This window comes from Choloepus didactylus, chromosome 16, assembly GCF_015220235.1.
Source record: "Choloepus didactylus isolate mChoDid1 chromosome 16, mChoDid1.pri, whole genome shotgun sequence".
In the NCBI taxonomy this organism is placed as follows: Eukaryota; Metazoa; Chordata; class Mammalia; order Pilosa; family Megalonychidae; genus Choloepus; species Choloepus didactylus.
The window spans coordinates 5,358,706-5,373,489 of record NC_051322.1 but is presented as its reverse complement, the minus strand read 5'-3'; positions in this window follow the sequence as shown (position 1 = coordinate 5,373,489).

The window sequence follows — 14,784 nt, the reverse complement described above, 5'->3', positions numbered from 1 at the left end:
TTCTTCATTAAAAGGAACCAGGGCTCCTTGGAGAAATGGCTGAATCCAGGCTGGAGCAGGGAATATACAAGATGAACCTGCAGTCGGAAAGGAAGGAAGGACTCAAAGGAGAAAATACAAATGAAAGACCAAAACTCCCACTGTGATGAGGGCATGTCAAGGGGACACAGGAGACAACTGAAAGAGTTCCCATGGCCAAAGCTGGAAAAATTTGAGCAAGAAAAAACAGTAGTGTTGGAATATGAGCCTAAGTATAAAGTAAACATCTATGGATCCATACTTAATGAAAATGACTATAAATAATTGAGGTAGAATAGAAAAATCTCCCATTCAGAAGAATTCAAGCACGTCTATGTAGACACTCTGCCCTTGATGAGGTGGAACACACTCCTCAAGTGTGGGCCATCCACAGTGACTTCCTTCCAAAGAGGACAGGATGGAAGGAGGGGGTAAAAGACCAACTTCACAGGGCAGAACCCTCAGCCAGGAGATCAACAGGGTGTGATGGAAATGGCACTTACTTCTGCAGCCTTCCTCCCCAAACCCCATAACCCCACTGCAATCATGAGAAACACATCAGACAAATCCCAGTTGAGGATGTATGATAAAACATCTGAACATGCTTCAAAACTGTCAAGATCATCAAAACAAGGGAAGTCTGAGAAACTGTCACAGCCAGGAGGAGCCTAAAGGGACATGACGACAAAATGTGATATGGGGTCCTGGGACAGAAAAAGGACAACAGAGAAAAACAGGATTTCTGAAAAAAGCATGGACGTTAGTTAAAAATATATATCAATGTTGGTTCACTAATCATGGCACGTACAAATACAAGATGTTACTAGTAGCGGAAACTGGGGGTGGAGTATATGGGGACCCTCGAACCATCTTTGCAATTTTCTGTAAATCTAAAACTATTTTAAAATGAAGTTCATTAAAATAAAATGCAGATTTTCAATCAAGATTTTTAAGCAGTCAGAACAGTTAACATTTAAGGGCAGGACTTGTTAAAATGAAAAAAAAAGTGAGGGGAGAAGAAAAATCACTAAAGCAAAGTTTAAATCCTCGTCAGGAAATCATCTGTGGCAGCAATAAGATAAATCTAAATCTGTTTTGCAAAGCAAAAATGAAAAGCTCTCAGTCTGGAGTCTATTGAGTGAAAATGCAAGGTGGAAAGGACTGGTCTGAGTAAAAATAAATATAATCATATGACTTCTTCATGCCTTGATGACGATCAAGTATCACCTGCTCAGACCTTTGTAGACCAAGTTCCCCAATTAATTACTTCTTCAACTAATTACCCTGCTATTTTAGAGTTAAAACTCAGCATGAATTTCAGTGAAGGGAGAGAAGTGGCAAGTCTAAGCTTACCGGGTGGGATGGATTCAAACCTTCACCTCATTATTTTTCATCTGATTCTCCATTTTGAGTAAAGAAGGCAAAGAACATAGTTAAATGTCATTTAATTTAACAGACAGCAATCAAGTTTTAAAGATTATACTACCAAGACAAGATAAATTAACAAACATGAAGCTTACAAGGTATCTCCAGGCATGCAGCTTTAATGTAAGATGTGCAACGCCTATTGGCTGCGAAGAGACAGCTAGCACCGGACGGACAGGACAGACACAGGGACGCAGTCTCTGTGGGTGCTGCGGGGGCGGCAGGCACACCTGGCTCCCACGGTCACGGCCGCAAGAGAGACCGTGTGTGCCAGCATTGAAGCCACAACCATCCTCAGACTTGGACTGGTACGCCCCATACTTGGTCTGTTTGCATGGCATTAAATAGAAAGTGGGTATCTGGCTGGGTTTCATTACCCCTTAACTTTGTCAGTGGCCACTGCTGTCCTTCTGTTAACTTACTTCTTTTCACTATCGACCTTTTCTAACCAATATTTTATAAAACCACTGCCTTTATCTCCGCAATGCCCCATTCACTTTTTAACCATAAGAATTCTGAGTTCTGATCTAATTACTGTATCAAAACTATACTCCCAATAGTCACCTGCAACTTCTTTACTATTTAATACAAACATTTTCAGGGTCTGTCTCTTTGCTCTCTCACAGAATTTCCAACGTGATTTAACAATGAGAGTTTACTGGACGCCTAATACGCTCCAGGAACCAGGTCAGCCCAGAGCCATTCTATTGGTGGTTTTCCTACCATATCTTCTCATTAATTCATGCAAACACATTTACTATTGGAAAACATTCTTTTCAAAAGAATCCCCATCTCCCTATTGACTTTTGGGGGGACCACGTTACTGCACCTAGTGATCGCTCTATGTCCCAGAATGAGCATTTACGCGAACCAAGCACTGCTCTGAAAATGACTTAAGGACTCTTACTAGAGATGCATAGAGCAATAATAGGAGTTTAACTTAAGATGGGGCTAAGAGAACTATAAGCAAAATATTAAGTGTGGGTGGATATATATTTTCTCCCACATAGCGGCATAGAAAGCTGCCTACCACTGATCACGTGAGCAAGGTGCAGAACAGTAAGTATGAAAAGTAATTAGATGTGTGCGTGAGTATCTTTGCATATATGTACATACGTAGACATTTTAGAAGATAAACAAACAACTAAAGACAAGAAATACTTAAAAAATAAAGTGAAGCCTTGTACTGTTAAATATTATCATACTTAATAAAACTACAATAATTAAACTATGGGTGGAATTTAGAAGGAAAGTGTCATTTAAACTCAGGGGTTAAGGATGGCTTAGTCAGTACACAGCACTTTCTTTGCTACTTTGTGGGGACAATAATGTAACTCATCAGATATTGTGAGTATTAAGGTCAATGATATTAAAGATGTTCAGAAAATACAGCAGGTACCGAATTCATTTTTTATTACTACTACTGGTCTTTCTATTAAATGCAAGATGGTTCAACTATCTGGGTCATTATAAGCAATTTTCTTACGTATTTGAAAAGCAATTTCAAATCACTTCAATAAAAATAGACTCCTATGAGTTACAGTGCATGGGGTGTGTGTGTGTGTGTGTGTGTGTGTGTATGCACACATGTAAGTATTGCATCTGCAATGTTATTTAGGAAGAAATGCAATTTATTTTTTCAACTGCTCAGAATATACTTTTTGAACTCTTATCCATGAAAAGAATTACTTGGTAGTTAAGTTTAAGTATCTGAATAAGAGTAATACTACAAATACAGTACATATTTATCTAACAGGTCTGTGGAAAGGGGGGCTCATGCTCTTTATTACAGCAATCCAAAATGAAAAAAATTATCCAAAGAGACTTTATGTACATCACACTTATGAGGTGGTATTTTCTCTAACAGCAGTATTTAATTATAAATACACTGGACCAAAAATAAGCATACGAGAGCACTGGAAAATTTCAGTGGTCAAGAGAAACATAGAGTTCCAAGTTACTATATGTATAAGAGGAGGAATATACCTCAATATGTGAACTCACAGCTTGCTTCACAATTTACATAAGACAGTCTAAGATGTATAGTCTTCGGTTCTCACTAAAGGACCCATAAGGAAAGAGCCTGACAATTTTAGACGACTGAACATTTTTGCTTTGTTAAATTTAAAATTGGTTAAAAGCTACAAGAACAAAGAATTTTACATTCCTCTGCCTAAAATCAGAACAACTCATCAACTATGTTTAGCACATAGATGACTGTCATTTAGAGTGCTGAAACAAATATATCACTACAACAGAATAGAGAGCCAAAAGAAGAAACTTGTAAATAAGGGATACAGATGCCATTTCAGATCATTTAGGAAATGATGCATTATGTAATATATAGTGTTAAGACAACTGGCTACTGATATGGAAGAAAACAAGTTAGATTCTTATTGTCCTACACCGTACAAAAATAAAAGCCATTTGGATTTTAAAACGTTAACATAAGGAAACCAAACTATAAAAGTGCTAGAAGAAAATATAAGAAAATATTTTTATAATCTTGGTTGAAAACAACTTTCCTAAAGAAAATTCAGAATCCATAAGCTACAAAGTAAGTACCAAAATATACCTCCTAAAAATGAAAACTGCTACAGAGCATAACACATCATAAAGTAAATGACAGAGTAAAGAAAGGGAGAATATATGTAACATATATAAAAACAAACGATTACTATACAGATGACAAAATGAATACCTATGAGTCATAAGAAAAAAAATATAAATCTAATTAAAACACTGGATAAAGAATATAAACAAGCAATTCATGATTGGAGATATATAAATAGTTATGTAAGCACTAAAAGATGATCAATCTCTTTACTAACCAAGGAAATGCAAATTAAAACCTAAGACAACAGAAGGGTGAAATTTAAAAAGACGAATAGTATTAAATATCACTAAGGGGATACACATACCACTGACAACAGTGTGAGGGAGCAAAGCCTTAGGGAATATATTTATGTTCTCCATAAAAATTAAAACATAGGCACACCCTAGGAAATTATCCACAAGGAGAATCACTAAACCATTATTTATAATAGCTAAACAAACCAAAGTTATTAAAACAAAATGTCCACTGATAGAGGAATGGGTTATTGATTATGATGGTATCCATATTACGAATCCCACACTGCTGATGGGGGTTAACTGACACTCTAAAAAAGAAAAACGAAGTGGGAGGACTTACACTCCCTGACTTTGAAGCTTATTATAAAGCCACAGTTGCCAAAACAGCATGGTACTGGCACAAAGATAGACATATAGATCAATGGAATCGAATTGAGAATTCGGAGATAGACCCTCAGATCTATGGCCGACTGATCTTTGATAAGGCCCCCAAAGTCACTGAACTGAGTCATAATGGTCTTTTCAACAAATGGGGCTGGGAGAGTTGGATATCCATATCCAAAAGAATGAAAGAGGACCCCTACCTCACCCCCTACACAAAAATTAACTCAAAATGGACCAAAGATCTCAATATAAAAGAAAGTACCATAAAACTCCTAGAAGATAATGTAGGAAAACATCTTCAAGACCTTGTATTAGGCGGACACTTCCTAGACTTTACACCCAAAGCACAAGCAACAAAAGAGAAAACAGATAAATGGGAACTCCTCAAGCTTAGAAGTTTCTGTACCTCAAAGGAATTTCTCAAAAAGGTAAAGAGGCAGCCAACTCAATGGGAAAAAATTTTTGGAAACCATGTATCTGACAAAAGACTGGTATCTTGCATATATAAAGAAATCCTACAACTCAATGACAATAGTACAGTCGGCCCAATTATAAAATGGGCAAAAGATATGAAAAGACAGTTCTCTGAAGAGGAAATACAAATGGCCAAGAAACACATGAAAAAAATGTTCAGCTTCACTAGCTATTAGAGAGATGCAAATTAAGACCACAATGAGATACCATCTCACACCGATTAGAATGGCTGCCATTAAACAAACAGGAAACTACAAATGCTGGAGGGGATGTGGAGAAATTGGAAGTCTTATTCATTGTTGGTGGGACTGTATAATGGTTCAGCCACTCTGGAAGTCAGTCTGGAAGTTCCTTAGAAAACTAGATATAGAGTTACATTCGATCCAGCGATTGCACTTCTCGGTATATACCCGGAAGATCGGAAAGCAGTGACACGAACAGATATCTGCACGCCAATGTTCATAGCAGCATTATTCACAATTCCCAAGAGATGGAAACAACCCAAATGTCCTTCAACAGATGAGTGGATAAATAAAATGTGGTATATACACACGATGGAATACTACACGGCATTAAGAAGGAACGATCTCGTGAAACATATGACACTATGGATGAACCTTGAAGACATAATGCTGAGCGAACTAAGCCAGGCACAAAAAGAGAAATATTATATGCTACCACTAATGTGAACTTTGAAAAATGTAAAACAAATGGCTTATAATGTAGAATGTAGGGGAACTAGCAATAGAGAGCAATTAAGGAAGGGGGAACAATAATCCAAGAAGAACAGATAAGCTATTTAACGTTCTGGGGATGCCCAGGAATGACTATGGTCTGTTAATTTCTGATGGATATAGTAGGAACAAGTTCACAGAAATGTTGCTATATTATGCAACTTTCTTGGGGTAAAGTAGGACCATGTTGGAAGTTAAGCAGTTATCTTAGGTTAGTTGTCTTTTTCTTACTCCCTTGTTATGGTCTCTTTGAAATGTTCTTTTATTGTATGTTTGTTTTCTTTTTAACTTTTTTTCATACAGTTGATTTAAAAAAGAAGGGAAAGTTAAAAAAAAAAAAAAAGAAAAACAAGGAAAAAAAAAAAAGATGTAGTGCCCCCTTGAGGAGCCTGTGGAGAATGCAGGCGTATTCGCCTACCCCACCTCCATGGTTGCTAACATGACCACAGACATACGGGACTGGTGGTTTGATGGGCTGAGCCCTCTACCATAGGTTTTACCCTTGGGAAGACGGTTGCTGCAAAGGAGAGGCTAGGCCTCCCTATGGTTGTGCCTAAGAGCCTCCTCCCGAATGCCTCTTTGTTGCTCAGATGTGGCCCTCTCTCTCTGGCTAGGCCAACTTGAAAGGTGAAATCACTGCCCTCCCCCCTACGTGGGATCAGACACCCAGGGGAGTGAATCTCCCTGGCAACGTGGAATATGACTCCCGGGGAGGAATGTAGACCTGGCATCGTGGGACGGAGAACATCTTCTTGACCAAAAGGGGGATGTGAAAGGAAATGAAATAAGCTTCAGTGGCAGAGAGAATCCAAAAGGAGCCGAGAGGTCACTCTGGTGGGCACTCTTACACACACTTTAGACAACCCTTTTCAGGTTCTAAAGAATTGGGGTAACTGGTGGTAGATACCTGAAACTATCAAACTACAACCCAGAACCCATGAATCTTGAAGACAGTTGTATAAAAATGTAGCTTATGAGGGGTGACAATGGGATTGGGAAAGCCATAAGACCACACTCCACTTTGTCTAGTTTATGGATGGATGAGTAGAAAAATTGGGGAAGGAAACAAACAGACAAAGGTACCCAGTGTTCTTTTTTACTTCAATTGCTCTTTTTCACTCTAATTATTATTCTTGTTATTTTTGTGTGTGTGCTAATGAAGGTGTCAGGGATTGATTTAGGTGATGAATGTACAACTATGTAATGGTACTGTAAACAATCAAAAGTACGATTTGTTGTGTATGACTGCATGGTATGTGAATATATCTCAATAAAATGAAGATAAAAAAAAAGTGCTGGAGAAAACATGGAGAGAGGGATGCACCTATCTACTGTTGATGAGGCAGAATGGAGTAGCCTTTCTGGAGGTCACTCTGGTGGTTCCACAAGAAGCTGAGTATGTGGGACCATAAGGTCCTGCAACCTCATTATGGGATATGTACTTGGAAGATCTGAGAGCAGAGGCATGAATGGACATTTGCACACTGGTTTTCATGGAGGCAGTGTGCATGATTTGCAATGGGTGGAGGTGGCCTAAGGGTATTTTGGCTGAGGAACAGAAAGGTGAACTGTGGTGTGTGCATACAATGGAATATTGAGCAACTATGAGAAGGAGTGAAGCTGTGAGACACACAACGAGGTGAATGGATCTTGTAGACAGCATGTTGAGACAAAGCAAACACTCTAATGCCTCACCAATATGGACTAACTACAATGTGTAAACTCAGAATTAAATCTTAGAGTACAGCCTAACAGGGAAAGGATTATTGTGATGGTCCCTAGATTGTAAGCTCCTACAGCAGTCACATCTATTCCTGAATTGTAATGGCTATCTCTAAACTCGAGATGTTGATCCCTTTGTGTATAACCTGATTGGTCTCTGGAACATTGGGTATCTCTGTGACACCTGAAACTCAGAGCTAGAGCTCGGCAGATATGAATGTCAGTATTAGTGCATACAGCAACTGTCAAAAAAAAAAAAAAAGGAAAGCTGAAAAAGAGCCCAGACTTCAATTAGAGAGATGAATGAAGCAGATCTGGTTAAGACTAGGGCAAATCGGGCCAAAGGGTAAAGGTTGAAAGTGACTGTGTGTTAAAACTTCAACTTTCATGTGAGACCAAGGGAAGAGATGTTTATTTCATGCAGGATCTATATTTTCTAAACAGTGTAACTTCTACAGTCAGTTTGCTCACACACCAGAATTACATGGAACTTTGAATAGGAAGTGAGATATGGTAGGTCTGTATAGGTTAGAGTAAAATAGCAACACATCCCAAAGTAATTTGGACAGAGAATAAAAATACATATGCAGGGCCCCCTGAGGAGCTGGGGGAAAATGCAGAGGTGTTGGGCTTCCTCACCTGGATTGTTGCTGATGTTCTCACAAACATTGAAGACTGGCGGTTTAATGTGCTGAGCCCTCTATCATGGGACTTGCCCTTATGAGGCTCATTACTGCAAAGGAGAGACTAAACCTGTTTCTAATTGTGCGTAAGAATCTCCCCGTGAGTACCTCTTTGTTGCTCAGGTGTGGCCTCTCTCTATCTATAAGCCAACTCAGCAGGTGAACTCACTGCCCTCCCCCCCTACACGGGATCTGACTCCCAGGGGTGTAAATCTCCCTGGCAATGTGGGACATGACTCCCAGGGATGAATCTGGACCTGGCATCATGCGATTGAGAACATCTTGACCAAAAGGGGGATGCGAAATGAAACAAAATAAAGTTTCAGTGGCTGAGATATTTCAAATGGAGTCGAGAGGTCACTCTGGTGGGCATTCTTATGCACTATATAGATCACCTTTTTTAGGTTTTAATGTATTGGAATAGCTAGAAGTAAATACCTGAAACTATCAAACTCCAACCCAGTAGCCTTGACTCTTGAAGACGACTGTATAACAGTGTAGCTTATAAGGGGTGATGGTGTGATTGTGAAAAAACCCTGTGGATCACACTCCCTTTATCCAGTGTATGGACGGATGAGCAGAAAAATGGGAACAAAAACTAAGTGAAAAATTGGGTGGGATGGGGGAGTGATTTGTGTGTTTTTTACTTTTATTTTTTATTCTTATTCTGATTCTTTCTGGTGTAAGGAAAATGTTCAAAAACAGATTGGGGTGATGAATGCACAACTATAAGATGGTACTGTGAACAATTGATTGTACACCATGGATGATTGTATGGTATGTGAATATATCTCAATAAAAATGAATTTAATTAAAAACATGTGTCCTTCCTTTATCTTCTCAGTTTCTGGCTCTTTCTGGAGACAGATGGGGATTTGGGGCTGCACGTTAGGGTCTTGCTCACTGCCAGGCCCTGCTCCCCTTGCATGGGGGATGTGTAAGTTCCTTCCTGTCCCCAGGACAGTGGAAAGCGGGGCTTGTTCTGGCTCTGGTTGATATCCCTCTGCAGAGAGGCCCTGGCCCAGCACGGACACAGCCCAAGGGGCCACGTGACTATACCTCTTTGTCAGTCTCCCATTTCTAATCGAAATCTTCTGAAGTTCCTCTTCACTCCCTTCCAGCATCTGGTGATCGTACTAAACAGAACGAGGAGGCTGAAGCTAAGGAGGACTATGGCCTCGGTCCGTCCTGCTCCTCGGGCTTGGGGAAGCTGGAACCCCGGGTGTCACCCGTTCACCAGGGACTGTCACCCGTCCACCTGGGAGCTGGTCTCTCCCGGCAACACCGCCGTGAGTGTGCTGCTTTGTCGTGGCAGATGCTGCTCGTGTCTTCTTGCTTTCTCCTTCCTCTGTTTCTCATTTAGGGTGCCCCCAGCCCCCAACTTTCAGGAGGGGAGATCCACGGTTTACAACCACATCCTTGGGTGAAGTGGGCTTCGTGCTGTTTTACAGCTGATGGCACATCCTTAGAGGCCCATGTCCTCCGTGACTGGACCATTTAAATGAACTAGAAGTGGCTTTTGTTTTGTGGCAGCCACAAGGCCTTTCCGTGGGCTCCTCTTCATAGCCGTGAGCTTTTGGGGGAAAGGATTTCCCACCAAATGTGATCACAGGCATTCTGCCATCAGTGGAACTGGGCTGATTACGTCTGAATGAACAGCTCTAGGAGGAGAATTCCGACCCCCTCGGCGAGCACCGGCCGTGCTCTGTGCTGCCCGGGAAGTGCGCGGGGGGCTGGGGAGGGACAGGGACAGGCTGAGTCAGGGCCTGGTGCCCGCGGCGAGTTGTAACTCTCTGCGCCCCAACTTTCCCTCCAGAATGAGGGTGTGGGCCGGACACCTCGAAGGGCCCTCACATCTGAAATCTGAGGCTGGAGGGTTCCAGTTACACACGGCACCTCCACCCCGTGGGGCGGCGGGGACAGAAAAGCAGAAACCACGGGGAAAACAGTTCTAATAAAGCGAGTGACTGCACATTCTGTGATGTGGGAAACGCCTCACTGTCCTCAAAGACCTATTACAGGGAACAGAATTCCCTTTCACCCGTGAAACGATTAAAAAACAAGCCGTTTGTCATTTCATCTGGAACAGGTCAGTCTCAATTCCCCTGGCCTTCCCTGGCTTGGTGAGCGTGGTTCCCCGCAAATCCACCTGTAAACTTACACGAAAAACAGACACTGTCTGTAAACAGACACTTACAGGGTTAACGTGACTCCCGGTAATGTGGGGCGTGAGGGGCTTAGGATCGCCACCCAACGTCCACTTGGGGTCTCCAGTGTCACCGGCTCAGGCTCAGGACTAGAGGACTAAAAGAAACAGGATGGCACAATGATGTTTTGGGGTCGTGGCTGGGGGTTCATTTGGGGAATCCCAGGCCGGGGAACCGGCGGTGCTTGGCCCGGATGCCACGACCTCCCAGCATGTTTAGGGTACTCGGACGCATGCGGCCCCCAGGCTCAGCTCAGGGGGAGAGCGGAGGGGCTGCGGCGACGGCTCGGAGGGCGGCTGGGCGACATCAGGCCCACCAGAACAACTTCTGTGAGCCTCGGTTTCCTCGTTTCTGCACCTGGGAAATAACAATAACGATAAACCACTCCTTGGCTGAAAAGAAGGGCGAGTGGTCCTGGGAACGTGGGAGGCCGGAGATCGAGGGTGACCTACAAAGGCCCACGAGGCCAGCCTGTTCCCAGTGTCCTCTCCACACCTGAGCTCACCTGCCCGGGAGTGCGCAGGGCCTGGGACGGCAGAGGGAGTGTGCATGGGGTGGTGGGCGGGCGAGGGGGGCAGACAAGGAAGGAAGCAGGTGCTGGCCATGGGCGGTGGTCTGCAGCTCTGCAGCCACAGGCTCGCCGGTTCTGACTCGGAACCTAAGGAGGGACGGTCCCAGGTGTGGGAGGACGGTACCCCCTGAAGACTTCCCACTGCTGATCTAACAGCCCAGGGACATGGCCCCAAGGTCCCGCCAAGACAGGGCTGCCCGAACGCCGTGCACATCACCCCACAAATAGCCGGGGGCACCCGCCTCATGAACAGCCCGGGCCCAGACCCCTGAGGGAGGTGACTGACGAGCAGCTCACCACTTCCCTAAGGGGAGGACGGAGGGAGTTGTCTACACCCGAGAACCCTATCTGTGAGGGGTGTACTCCGGAAGTCTGTACGGAGGCAGCGTGGTCTCGGCACTGAGCCTTGGCTGGGAAGGAGGGTGTAACCTCTTCTGGGAGCCGCAGGGCCCTGAGTTACCGTGTGGGGGAGCAGGCCAGGGGCTGAAACCAGGGGTGCGGGGCCCAGGGTGAGGGGCAGACGTCCTGGCCTTGGGCAGGGGGCTGGCACGTGGATCGAGCTGAGTCTGCTCCGGCGACTGCTGCCAGAATGCCGGCCTGGTGACTAGCACGTTTGATTTCTTAGGAGAAGTGGGAAACCTGAATTTTTCCAGGCTCACATTTTTGTAAGAGCCCCACGGGGACCAGATGAGACCCCTGAAGGTCAAACAGAGCCTGGGCCACCTGTGGCCATCCCCAGACTTGAGGATCACACTGGTCCCCCAAAACACAGGAGCCGCTTTGACCTCCGTGCTCGGGGATGACCTGGTTACAGGGTGTTTCAAGGATTTATTGGGGTTCTGGTGATCTCTCAACCAGCCCTCAGGGTACCAGGGACAGAAAAGGCAGGAAGCAAGGAGGGGCGGACAAGGGGTGACCATGGAAGGAAGGAGCCGCCCTGAGACCCTCGGGCCGAGGGGGCCGAGGCGCCGGGGGGCCGTGGCCATGGACACCGTCCAGAGAGCTCTGGGTGCAGCTGCCCCGCAGCTACTTCACCGCTCGCCCCCCAAGGCCGGGGTTCCTGAGACTCGAAGGCACGAAGCCTACCAACTCAGACGCTCTGCCCTGGGACAACAGCGCGTCAAGATGAGGATGTCGGCGCATCACAGAAGTCAAGACAACCACTTCCTGGACCACCCTGGGATGCACCCTCGTGCCAGCCTTTCCTTAAACGCTGGCACACCCCCGTCCCTGTCTCCAAGGATCTCGGGGGCTCCGTTTCGAATGTGCACAGAAGGGGCCGGGTGTGCAGAGGGGACCTCCATCTTGCCAAGTCTGTCAGCTGTTCTGGAAACCTGTGACTCCAGGTAGCTGGGGCAGCCTCTCCAGCACCTGCTGTGCTCCTCCCCAGTCTGCACAGTGCCCAGGGGCTGCTCTCAGCACCCACCTCTCCTGCCGGACTGAAGGGAGGCAGGGCCTGCTTCCCGCCAGTGGGCATCTCAGGAGGGTGACTGAGAATGACCTGAGGGGACATGGCTGGGAGGATCCCGGGGAACTGGGGCGGGATCCCTGATCAAACTGTGCCTGAAGCCTGCCCTACTGCTGGACTTTCCAGTTACATGATCCACCTTACTGTTTAAGCCAGTTGTAGTGGGGTTTCCTGATACTTGTCCTCCAAAGCATCTTAGCTGGTAGATTAAAAAAGAAATCCACAGTGGACTCATCATAGGTCAATTTTCTTCCACTTAAAAAAGAAAATCCAGCCTCTTCCATTTTTGAGTGAGAAGAATCATAGGGATAACAAGTTTCAAGAGTTTGTCATTTGCTTAGTGGAATTTCCTCTCATTTTTCCTAATCATAATCCCTCAAAACCAGAAAGGCTGAAACATTCTCCTGGCGTCGCAGTACGTGGAGCAAGCTCACGCTTATCGCACGGATCCGTTTCCTGACAGCATTGCTTCTTGAGTGTTTCCCCGGTGCCTCTCTCATTCCAGAGGAAAAGAAGGAAAATAAACCCCTATCCTTATGGGCTGGGGCACTGTGAAAGGCGCTTTTCCTGTTTCACTGGATTTCATCCCCAGGTGAGTGTTATTATTTCCCCTTTATAGAGGACAACTGAAAGGGAGCCAAAGGAACCATGTGGAGGTTCCCGGTGGTTTAGAATCGGGGCTCATCAGGGGAAGAGTCTGCGTCCAGCTCAGCTCGGGGGTCCCAGTGCAGCGGAGCCCCCAGCCGCACCTCTGCCGAGCGGGAAACTCTCACCGGAAGAACGACAGTCCTGGTTTGTCCTTGCGTGATGGGGAGCCTTCTTACTCTTGACAGTGGTTTAGTTCCCTCCCCCCGTCCCTCCCTACGGAGCTCTGAACGTGCCCACTATGCGCAGGTCTCCTTGGGACCCTCGTCAGCTCGGGTACATCCCTCTTGGACATGTGGGTCTTTGAATGACTCAAATCCCAATGCTCAGGTGTCAGGTGTCCTCGAGGCCCTTGAAGAAGCTTGAAATGCAGCCGGGACAGAGTGCTAATGCCCAGGAGGGACAGGATCGGGAGAGTCGTGGAACTAAACTCACTAAGGCAGGCAAGTGACAAAGCTGCGTCTACCATCGCCCGGCAGCCCTTCTGTGCAATTAGATCAACATATTCTTAAGCCCACCGATTAAAGCCACGCTTCCACCTGCAAGTCTGGAGATCCCAGAATGTTTGTTTCCCACTTGGGGGTCCACAAAGGCCCCGAGAAGCTGATGTTCAGAGAAGACAGCATCTTTCCTCTCCCTCACCCAGCCCTCATCTTGGAGTCTACTTTGCATCCCTCCCAACCCTGGCTCCTGCCCTGCGCCCCCGTCTGGAACTTTCCTGAGGCTTCCAGCTCCCGCCGTGCCCCGCTCCAGCCCGCCCCCAGCTCTGTGGGTGAACACGATCGAGGCATGGGTCCTCCAGCTGAAGCGGGGCAGGGCTTCGTTCACGCTTTCCCAGGTGCTCCATGCCCATCTTCCATGCGCAGGAGCCACCGCAGGAAAGGAAAATTCCAGCATGGCTCTGCATTCCCGGGAAGGCCAAGTGCTGGGCCAACTCCAGTAATAATGTGACTTTCAAGGCCACAGAACCGGCGCCCAGGGACGCCACGCAGCTGGCCCAGAACCCCTGGGCCAATAAACAGTGGCCGCAAAGGGGACAGGGCTTCCCCTCCTGGCCAGTGTACTGAAACCTCCCCCATCAGGCCTTATGTGTGACTGCATCGCTTCCTTTTGATGCCAAGATTTTTCTCTTACATTTTCCTAATAGGATGAGCACTGCTATCTGCTAAGAAGCCTTGAACGGAGTATAACTTTGCCCTCAGTGAGGCCACGGCCTCTTAAATTACTATAATTTCTACGGGCCAATCTTTAAATAAAGGCTACGCGTGTTGCCGCACTGCGCCCTTATCCAAAGGTGACATACATTGGAGGCTCTCCCTTTCATCAGGGTAATTGCACAGGGCTATGCTCATGACACACAGATGCTGAGTGACGAAGGACCCAACAGACAATTGCTAATGTTTTTATTTTGTGCTCCTGTGAAAGGACTGAGGTTTCATGGTTGATGCTTGGGTCAGGGGGAGGAAAACATTGGCTTGATAGAGACGTTGCCCATAAAAGCAGAAGGAAACTCGTGACCCTGGGAGGGGCTTAGGTCTTGGTTAGGAGATCAGCCTGTATTTGAAAGGGCCTGGAGGCAGCGGGAGCGGGGCTGGTTGTC